The sequence below is a fragment of the Coptis chinensis genome, chromosome 4 (assembly GCF_015680905.1).
Source record: "Coptis chinensis isolate HL-2020 chromosome 4, ASM1568090v1, whole genome shotgun sequence".
NCBI classification, from domain to species: domain Eukaryota; kingdom Viridiplantae; phylum Streptophyta; class Magnoliopsida; order Ranunculales; family Ranunculaceae; genus Coptis; species Coptis chinensis.
The window spans coordinates 89,452,389-89,464,582 of NC_141459.1; positions in this window are offsets into that span (position 1 = coordinate 89,452,389).

The window sequence follows — 12,194 nt, forward strand, 5'->3', positions numbered from 1 at the left end:
TGGTTCGTTCTTCTCTCTTTCATCGATTTTGAACTTTTCATAGTACAAAGTTTTCGTTTTTGAGTTCTATGCGATTTTTCTTTTGGGAATAGGGGAATTTCTATGCGTTCACACCTACTCTGCCTCTCTCATACGATAATATCCACTTGAATCGAGCAAGGTACGGGTTTTCATCTGATTTTGTTTGGAAATTCACAATTATCATCGAGGTCTTTCTTTTGAATGGGTTAACTTGTTCTAGTTTTTCTAATTTATCGATATATTTTATCCATTCAACTGCTGACTTGCTTGTATAACTGAAGTTTTAGTTGCTTTACTCTTGAGGAAAGGAGTTATTTGTTTATGGAGTTCTTGTTCTCTCTATTTTTTTTTGGCTGCATTTTTGCATTTCATGAGTTTGGATTTCGTTGACGAATACGGAAGGAAATTTCGCATCCAGTGCACTCTCTTTACAGAGATTTCAAACATATATTAATTGATTTTTGTTTGTTGTTTTCTGTTAGTAAGTTTTGATAATGGATGGTGTTTTTTTTTAATGGATGTGTGGTAGCACAATGACAATTTGATATTTTTTTTCAATTTTTCATAAGTCTTTGTAGTGAGAAATTTCTTTTCTACAGATGACACTGATGGAATTCAAATATTTTAATTAAATGAGCCCCATAATGAAGAGACAAGGCATTTTCTGTTTATTTCATTATCTCATGCTCTCTGTTTTTCCTTTTGGGTCTGGGATTAATGATTTGCAATATCCGGGAAGAGGACATCGCCATTGAGGATAAAGGTTGCAAACATTGCTATTGAAGAAGGTCAAAATGCTTGAAATTGTAAGTCATGCGGGGGGTGATAGTAACTATTGAATAATAGTAAGCCTTCAATTTGTTTTGACCATGTGCACTTTATTGTTGGCAGTTTTGTGAGTGCTTTTGCTTTCTTTGGAATATATTGTCTTTGAACCTTGTGCATGCCAAGGATGCTTTAACAAACCTGAATATGAAGGTATTGTTCTTGGAACCCGACAACAAATTAAAAAACATAATCCACTTTGCGTTTTGCTTAAATTGTGCGTCATGTCGGCATCCCCATCAAAGCGGTGGAGTAAGGACTCTATTTCTATTGTCTTAAAAAGGAGCATACATTTGCAAGATGTCCATATGTACGTCTTGAAAATATTGTGACTGCTTTCTGGTTTATGCTTGTTAACTAGCTAGTTGAAGTGGATCCGTATTTGTTACTCAAGTTATTAGTTCTCTTGTCTATGTATGTTTACTTAAGTTATTAGTTCTCTTTGCCTATTCTTACTCCCTGTTGTGGCACCCACATAAAATGCAATACACCGACAGTGACGAATTGTACATTAAATCGGAGCCCATAATGAAACTCTGTTAAGAGGAAATGCCTAACCTATATGAAACTTCAACCAAAAATGAAAATTCTAGAATGCTGAATTTTACCAACATAAAGAGTTTGGCTTTAACGGCATAAAGAGTTTGGTGAGCGGTTAGATTGACTAATGTCGGTTGCAACTAGAGGGAGTAAGTATAGGGAGTATATACAAAGGGAGTCATGTGATACTTTATTGCTATAGTAATATTGCGGTAATCATTTTTTGTAATTTAATTGTCTTTATTATTGTTACAAGATTTCCATTTGCTTATGTATATGTATTGTTGTTGCTTTGACCAATTTATGGCTTTGCCTCGGGGAGATCCTTTGTGTTTCAAAAAGAGCTGTGGGACACAAGGATTTGTTTTATATTGATGACAATTAAGGATGTTGAATTTAAAGATGTAAGATGCTCTTATTTTAAGAGGCGTTCAAAGGCTTTCCATCATGACGGTGTACTTTCTTTGGGGTTTGTAGGTGATCAAAGAACCTATACCAAAAGTACCACTTGATCTGCAGGAGCTGCCCATTGGTTAGCTATTGAAGAGTACAACCTACCATTCCAGAAAATGCTCCATTGGAAAGGTCCGTGTCTTAGTTTTTGCATTTTTTAGTTTTTCATCGATAAAAAAGAATTGCACTCATACAAACATAACTATTACAAGATCAATACCAAGATTAACCACAAAAGGTGAAGATCAAGGACCAGACCTCATTACACCCAAAATGGTGTAGTGGACTTGGGACATTCCTCATTCTTGCATTATTTTCTTTATTTTTGGCAGGGTGCATTTTCTTTTACGTTGGTTAGTATAATGATGTTTAGTTCTAGTTCACGTTAGCTAGTTCAATGGTGTTGAATTTTGGGATGGTTGTATATATGCTTAATCTAAGATAGTTGCAATGATGTTTAGCCAACGGGACAAAATGGTAAATATCTGAGATGATGTCTTTGGGAAGTTGCATCCCTGTTATGTAGGCACCACTGATTTCTCTCTATCTTGTAGGATGAATAAAAAAGCAGGTTGAGGAGGGAACTTTGTGGGCAATTAAGGCGTCCCCCCACTCTAGTGTTGGGTGCTCGAAGCCTTGATGGTCATGTTAATTAGAGGCTAGGAGATGGAGTTTGAATGGATTTTAGTTACATTTCCGTGGGTGTAATGTTTTCATTCTTAACTTGAAGTGCATTGTTAGGCTGTAAGAGGGGTCCAAAAGGAAGCTGAGAAGTTCTCAATCTCCAAGTTGGCATGCCATCCGGTAAAACAATTACAGTCACTATATATCTATGTACTCATTGATTTAACTAAGTATCACATCCCTAATTTTCAATTTCAAATGTTGTTTATATATATAGGGCCCTGAGCAATCGGACAATATACAATGCGGTATTCATCTTGCAGAAATAATGGATGATCCTTCTCCTCCATTGAAAGTGAAAACAATAAAATTTCACATTTTTACTTTAGTCATGATATCTATACCAACGGTGTTTTATCTTTCTTTTTATCTCTACCAATTGTATTTCATATATAATGTATATGTTGTTTCTTATATTTCAGATAAAGATTAATCTTGATCATGAAAATGCTTACACCTACAAGGAGAGAGATAGATGAAGTTTGAAAAGACTTCGTTCAGTTCATAGAAGAATGTATTGTGAACTATCCTCATGATGAACAACCACAACGCTAAGATGACGTGAGTGATCGACTTTGGTGAGATTAGGTTCTTCTTTTCATTTGGATTTGGATTTGGATTTGGATTTGGATTTGGATTTGGATTTAGATTAGGATTAGGCTGATTTATATATATTAGATTGGGAATGTATTATTTACTTTATTGTGTTTTATGAAGAAGTACAAATATATATTGGTTATGTTATCCAGTTATCCAAGGGGATTGGAATGTTTTAATGGAATTAACACTTTATGAGTATTACTTGAAAATTAACGGATAATAATATTCAGGTATGTAGTTTATTCAGGTGTACGTGTAGTTTATTGCAGGTCCCCAATTTTGTGAGTTTTCATATATATATATTCACATTTTTTTTTTCTTTTTTTAATAAAAAAAACAATATATACATATCATGGTTTTACCCAAACCGTCATGACTAATGGTACTTTTTATGACCGTTAAAGGATGAATGTATAACTGTTTATTTAAAACCGTCACAAATGATATGATTTGTTGTGGACGGTTTTGAAAGCGAGCTTGTTAATTTTTATGGTAGACATATGCTAGTCCGGAACAAATATTTGTGACGGTTTTGGGAAAAAAATAAATGACTCTCACTCCGTCACGGTTTTGGAAAAAAAAAAAAACAGTGACAAAAGACTTTTTGTCACTGTTTTTAACAGTGATATAAAGCCTTTTTTCTTGTAGTGTAGTTACATATTTGTCTAAGAGAAAAATGGTTAGGAAACCTGTAGGGTTTTTACCGATATCTCATGCATGATTCCTACGATATGTATAATTACACTATATCACATGCATAAAATAGCGTAGCGGAAACAGAAGATCGTACCTTGGTCACAACTTTCAATTTGAAGTTCCAAGCTTTGATATACAGGAGAAGATGATGTTCTTGGCACACTCAAGATCTTCTTCTTCTCAACTTAGCTGGAGTCAAGTTCCAACCACGAACGGGAAACAACCTTTGTTCATGAACCAAGAACCGACAATGGCTAGGGAGGTTACCACCTATGGAATCTCCACAAATTACTAGCTTCTTCTTTAGAAAATGTTGGAGGCTACCATTAAAGGAGAGAGAGCTTTTCTTTGTTGGGATGATCAATATGTGAGGGGTGGGGGGTCTATTTATAGAGCTCTCCCACCTCCTCAATATTGGATAGGATAGAGTCCTATACTCATCTAATATCAGATAGGATAGAGTCCTACACTCATCCTAATACCTGGTGGTTATCCTTATCTTGGTGGTTTATCCTTATCCTGGTGGGCGTTTATATAGCCTTATTTCCAACATCTCCCACTCGCCCACAATGGCGAAGAAGGTTTCTAAGATAAACATTTAAGTAGAATGCTCAGCCATTTGTGTGTTTCACACGGCAAATGGTTCGTGTGACCCTAGCACACGTATCATGATATCTGTGAAGTAGCAAGTCGCAATGAAAAACACGACACAGTAATCTACCATGAAAGTGATCTTAAAGAAGACAAATCCGGAAACCTAATATCCGGAGAGTGTGTGTATACCCCAAGATCTGTTTGTTTCATCACTTTGACAAATAGCACTCATCCCTATGAGTCCACACCATAAAATCAAAAAACGTATCACATGATTCACAATTATCATCAATTGTCTTGGCGGGTAGAATCCCGGTGATTGTGTGATAAACCGCCAGTTCTTTTACCTTTTGCCGCAAAGTCATTGTCGTCGAGTTCTACCAACTTCCGGTATGCATCAGTCGACCTTTTAGTAAGAGCTTGTGGGGAGCAAACCAAAGTTTACGAGTAGTCCTCTTTATTTTTCTTAACAAGGTCAAAAAGTTCAAGGAGGGTACCATCCGATATGTCTTAAACAAAAAACATATCAATAGAGCTCACATAGCAAGAATTTTTAGGGATATTTATTTTCTTGCTCTCAGGTGGTCAACTATATACATGTTGTGTGAAAACATGTCATGGCAAGAGTATCTAATTTGTTTACTCAACAATAGATATCTGTATGTCCACTCATGGCAACAACTGTTTGTAGGTTTAGACAGAATCTTCTCTATGAAGTCTGTTTCTTCTTATCCAATTATAAGAAGGGGCATGACTCGGCACTAGGTCCACCCTTTCCATAAGGTTTAGTGACTTGTCAAGCTAAACTCCCACTGTTTAAAATGGAAGTGACTATTCATGTGAGTGAACCAGTCAACCCTACTGACATACATATGAGATGATAAACAGTATAATGAGAGTGCAATCGATCTGGAAAAAATGCACGTTTATTCATTAAACCATCAAAGTGTTCTTAGCATAATCACATCTTCTTTAACCCAAGCATTTTTACATGTGCAAGGAAGAGTTCCTTTGGAATAGGTTTGGTTAGTGGATTCGCAACCATCTGATTAGTGGATATATGTTGTAGAACCACTTTCTTCTTCAATATCATTTGTCGTACGTAGTGGTACTTTAACTCTATATGCTTGATTCTTCCATGGTACTTTGGATCTTTAGCATATGCGCGCAAGAGCAGCCATGTTGTCAGTCTAGATGTGAACCGGTTCAGTAGCTCTTAAGAACACTGACAAGTGTTTGATGAATTATCGAGCCCAATGACCTCTTTGGTGGCGAGGAATATATGTAATATACTTTCGAGCTTCCATAGTTGAAAGTGCTATGGAAGTTTGCTTTTCTTTGCTCCAGGATATAACACCTCCATTCATTATGTAGGTATATCCTGAAGTTGACTTCCTATCATCAAGGTCTCCAGCCCAGTCGGCATTGAAGTACCCAATCAGCTTAAGATCTTTCCCTTGGTAGACAAGTGAGTAGTCCACGGTGCCTTTAAGATACCTCATTATCTTCTTGACAACCTTCCAGTGTGCGACCCCAGGATTTGTTTGGAACCTTGATACTAACCCAACTGCATAGCAGATGTCTGGCCTTGTACACAACATTGCATACATAAGGCTTCCGACTGCGCTTGAATATGGTACCATTTTCATAGCCTAAGTTTCACTAGGATTCTTGGGAGACATTTTAGACTTACTGGGAGATCCACTTGCTTGCAATCAGTTATGTTGAATCTTTCCAAAATCTTCTTGATATATGTCTCCTGAGACAAAGATAACAAGCATTTGGGCTGATCCCGAGTTATTTTAACTCCTAAGACATAACTAGCTTCACCCATGTCCTTCATTTGAAGTTTAATGACAGCCACTCCTTAGTGGAATTTATCAATGCCTTATTGTTACCTACTAACAAAATTTCATCCACATATAGAGATAGAATCACAAAACCATTTTTAGATGTCTTGACATATATGCAATGGTCTTCATTTACCATTTCGAATTTGTCTTGAAGCATAGCTTCATGGAATCTCAGATTCCACTGTCTAGAGGCCTGTTTTAAACCATATATGGATCATTAGGTTTACACACTTTGTGTTCGACCCTTGATTGAAAAACCCGATTGGGTTGATCTATATAGATTTCCTCTTCCAATTCTCCATTGAGAAAAGCAGTTTTGACATCCATCTGGTAAAGCTCTAAATCTAAGTGGGCAACCATTGACAAGAGGAGACATATGGAGGCAAAATCTCACTCTTGGTGAGAAGGTGTCCTCATAGTCTATTCCTTCTTTTTGGTTGTAACCTTTGCAACAAGCCACGGCTTTGAATTTGTCTATGTTCCCTTCCAGTATTTTTCTTGATCTTGAGAACCCTTTGTTTCCCAATAGATCTCTTTGTTTGGAGGTAGATCAACTAAGTCCCACACTTTGTTTTTCTTCATCGACTCCAATTCTTCCTTCATAGCTTCCATCCACTTACTTGTATTGGACCCAGAAATAGCCTCCTTGAACATTTTAGGTTCATAAGATATTTCTGTAAGTGCATTGGTCATATTTATCTCCCCTTCAATCTCAAACCGACGTTTGGGGATATGGCCTCTAATACTCTTACAAGGTTGGGATTGATCAATTAGTTGACCAATGTCATTGTCACTGGAATCAGGGTTGATGAAAATTTCATCTTCGCCTTGTTCATCAGCAGTTATAAGGTTGTCAACTTCGTAAAGTTGTATATCCTTATCAACCTCACCCCTCATTGGGTATTGATCCTCTAAGAATCTGACGTTACATGCTTCTATTTCTGTGACATGCCCTTGAGTATCCTCCCCTAGGAAGACATACCCCTTAGAAGTCTCACTATATCTTATAAAGACACACTTCTTTCCACGAGCACTCAACTTCCCAAATTCTCGATTTTGAAATGTGAAAGGTTGCACACCCCCATGGTCTAAGGTAGTTCAAAACGGGTTGTCTACCAGTCTATAGTTCATAGGGTGTTTTGTCATCAGATTTTGAAGGAACTAGGTTAAGTATGTGCACAGCCGTTTACAATGCATCACCCCAAAATGAGATGGGCAAGTTAACCTGAGCCATCATAGATCTAACCATTTCCAGCAGGTTCGATTCCTTCTCTCAGAGACACCATTCTGATGGGGTATAAGGAATATTTAGCTGTCTAGCTATACCCTTATTTTCACAGAGTTCCTTAAACTTATCAGAAAGATACTCACGTCCGCGGTCAGTTCTTAAGGCATTTATTGTCCTATCAAGTTGATTCTCAACAAGGTTCTTGTACTTTTTAAAACAGTCCAAGGCGCCTCGATTTGTGAGACATCAAATTACACGGTCCCATAGCGTGTATAGTCATTTGTGAAGGTAATGAAATATAATGCCCCATGCCTTGCTGTTACATTCATTGGTCCACAGATGTCAGAGTAAATAAGTTGTAAAGAATAAGTTGCCCTTTGGTTTCTTGGTGGCTTTTCCAAAGAAGACAACTTTCACTGAGGTTTCCATTTTAACAGAGGTTAAGTTACCTAACAACCCTCCCTTGCTAAAAGCGGTCTATCCCATCGCGTGTCCAATATGTCCTAGTCTAGCATGCCACAATTGGCAACCAACCATTTTAGACATAAAAACTTCACTTTGTGCTAAGTGTAATGTCATAAAAGAATTCATTAAATAAGCATGACCTATCAAACTGTTATTTAAAGATATCTCAAGCGAGTTCTGGGAAAAATTAAACACATAGGATTCTTGAAGTAATTTCAAAACTGATAGAAGATTTCTCCTAATTGAGGGTACAAAGAGTACTTCTTCAATAAGGATGGATCTCCCACTCGCAAAATCCAACCTACAAGTGCTTGTGCCCAAAACATCAGCTACACTTTGGTTTCCCATGTGGACTCTCCGAGTTCCTTGTGGAAGTTTTAGGAAATCTTCAAGCGGGGACCTATCGGCTTATGTGTGCATGTCATTTGCTGATTCTACAATCCAATATTGTGATGAATCGACACGATAAAGATGAAGACTTATCACATTGACAAGATCTTAAAGTAAAACTTACCTCGAGGAGAAGGACATGCCCCTAGTATAGTGTCCCATTTGATGACAACGGAAGTATTCAACACTAGTCATGTCCATCGACTTCCTAGGTTTTTTTTCTGCGTAGGTGGGGCTTGGCCTTTTCCTTGCCTTTCCCTTTTCCACTTTTCTTGTTCCAAAGAGCCTTCCTATTTTTATAGTTGACAACATTTGCTTCAGTTTGAACAACAGGCTTTTCATTGAGAAACCTTTGTTCCTCAAGCTCACATTTCCTCTGCACCTGTGCAAAGTTTGTGATACTGTCGTCATGCGTTAAGATAAGACTAAATTGTTCCCAAGTTTTAGGTAAATACCTAATGACAGCTTGAATTTGCTGTTCATTTGACAAGACCTGTCCTGCTTGGGCTAACTCAGCAACCATGTTCCTCATCACTGTGCAATGTTGTGTCATAGAGGTATGGGGCAACTTGATAAATTTGTCAAAGCTCATTTGTAGCCTCCTCAGCTGTGTAGTAGTCGTACCCCCAAGGTCCGCCTTTACTGCTTCATATAGCTCTTTAGCCAATCCAAGGCCATCATACCGTATCATGAAGTCATTCCTCATGGTGCCAAGTATGGCAATTCGGGCAACATTGTCTCTGCTTGTATACTCATTGTACTTCCTAAGTGTAGCAATTATAAGCAACTTGTGTTATTCCTTCATGGTAGGTTACGCATCGTCGGTTATTACGTCAATGACCTTTATTACGTCAATGACCTTCCTAAACCAAAGTTAAGTAATTAGCCTAAGTCCTTTCCTAAACCAAAGTAGCGGGGATTTTCTTATCGCCATTTATCCAAGTCCTTCCAAAGGTAAGATATTAGAACGGAATTTTATCATCTCTTAAAATAAATCTAAGTAATCCACATTTTCACATATGAGATGATCATGATAATCTACTAGCATGATTCTAGCCATTAAATAAAATCAATGCATTTGACTATCAATAGCATAGAATATGCAAAAAATCTACTACTTAAATTTCCATTTAATAAAATTGTTTCTACACAAAGGAGTTTTCTATCTTTCAAAAACAATGTGGAACTAAAAAGAGGCAGTCAACCATGAACATAGAAATGTCCTGGGTGCCCAGGGGAGTCATCCTCATCCTCACAGTCACTATCAACTATTTGAAAATTACTAGCCACTTCCTCTGTTTCCCTGTGAGGTGGGAAAATAAACCCTGATGACACATCATATGGATTTGGTTCCTCAAAGATCGTCCCATAATGTCGATGTAGGAGAGATTTAAGTGGTCGAGCCTCTCATCTCATTCCTATCTTGAATAATGCTTTGGGGCTCTTTTGGTGTATATTCGGTGATGGTGGCTCTGTCTTTATCTTATCGATTTCAAGACAAGATATTTGCAAAACTCTCCTATATTCCTTTGCAGTCATGCGTTTCTTGGAAGCCCGTCTCCCAAGATTTGGTTCAATTTTCCTACAAGTCTCGGGTCTATGCGACTTAGGCATTGTGCCTTAGTTTTCATATGACCGTTGATAGAAAACATACAATTTTATTTACATGCAATAGTAAAAATCCAGATTTAAATAATTACTACATGGTAAAAATAAATATCCTAATGTCAAATTTTAATCGTGGAAAAATAAAAAATTTAAAGGAAAAAATTTTTCCTAAAAAAAATTTCCACTAAAATAGCCAAATTATTTCCCATAAATAATTTATTTTGCAAAAAGAATTAAGCAAATTCTAATTAATTTTAAACAACCTAATTATTTAAAAATTAATTAAAAGATTTTGAAAAAAAACAGTTTTCCAAAAAAAATGTAGATCACAAGATCAAAACTACAAACAAAAGCATGCAAACCATGGAAAACCTGGCTCGATGCCAATGTAGGGTTTTTACCGATATCTCATGCATGATTCCTACGATATGTATAATTACACTATATCATGCATAAAAAATAGCGGACATAAGCGGAAGATCGTACCTTGGTCACGACTTTCAATTTAAAGTTCCAAGCTTTGATCTACAGGAGAAGATGATGTTCTTGGCACACTCAAGATCTTCTTCTTCTCGGCTTAGCTGAGTCAAGTTCCAACCAATTTAGCGGGAAGCAATATTTTTTCACGAACCAAGAACCGACAATGGCTAGGGAGGTTACCACCTATGGAATCTCCACAAATTACTAGCTTCTTCTTTAGAAAATGTTGGAGGCCACCATTAAAAGAGAGAGATCTGTTCTTTGTTGGGATGATCAATATGTGAGGGGTGGGGGGTCTATTTATAGAGCTCTCCCACCTCCTCAATATCAGATAGGATAGAGTCCTATACTTATCTAATATCAGATAGGATAGAGTCCTACACTCATCCTAATACTTGGTGGTTATCCTTATCTTGGTGGTTTATCTTTATCCTGGTGGGCGTTTATCCAGCCTTATTTCCAACAAAACTGGATATTGGTTGGTCTCATGGCGTACCATTGGATAACAACAAAGGGAAGTTTAAATGCAATTACTGCCAACTAGAATTTCATAGTGGTGGGGTCAGTCGCCTAAAACAGCACTTATTTGGGGTTGGTAACCAAGTGGCAAGGTGTAAGGAAGTCCCTCGGACAAGTAAGAATTGTAATGCGAGACCTACTACAGGATGGCACAAATAAAACACTTAAACGAAAGCAGCGTGAAACTCGAGTCGAGGAGACAATGTGCGCAAATTTGGACGATGATTCCAGTGATTCTGACGCAGAAGAAGAAGCAAAAGCATACGAAGGGAGGGGTTAGGAGTTTTAGGGCATGCAACATGCACGAAGAAACTCTGTAGCTAACCAATGGGAAGAAAGACAGCTAGAAAGGGAAGGAGAACATGCAAGAAATTTTTAGGCATCGTACTACTTTTGTGTTAGGAAGTGGCTCTGGATCAAGCAACAAAGGAAAGGGATTCATGGGTTTGCGGAAGTCCAAAACCATGAGACAAGAAACAATTGATCCATACACTATTAGACAGCCGGGACACGACCAACCTAGTGTCAAAGACATGGGTAAAATGAAGACATGGAGGCATAAGTTGGGTAGATGGATCAGTTCATGGTTCAATTTTGCCGGAGTACCTCCACATGCATTAACGACAAACAATCCATACTACCAACCAACTATTGATTTAATCACGAAATGTCCTACTGGAGTGAAAGGACCAACTGTTGAAGAGGTACTGGGAAAATATTTAAAGATGGAAAATGATGATATCGACAAATTCGAAATGGAAGTGGCAGAGAAGTATCCAACTTATGGATGCACCATCATGTGTGATGGTTGGTCTGGGATAAGAAAGATATCCCTCATTAACTTTATGGTCTATTGTGATGGGGAAACAATTTTCAAGAAGTCTTTCAATATCAGCATTGAGTCGAAAGATAACAAAATCGTATTTAAGTTAATGAAAGAGGTTGTTGATGAGATAGGTGCAGAAAATGTGGTGCAGATAGTAAGCCCGATCAAGGTTACGCCTACAAAAGGTTGGAAAATTGCTGATGAAGACATCAGGATATAATTTATTTTGGACACTGTGTGCTTGTCATTGCATAGACTTGATGTTAAAAGATATTGCCAAGTATCATCGGGTGGCGAAATAGTTAGATCTGCAGCAACTAGATTCGCCACAAACTACTTGTCTCTCAAAAGTCTCCAGCAGAAAAAGATATCGCTTAGGCAGATATTCATGGATCAAAGATATCTCGACACC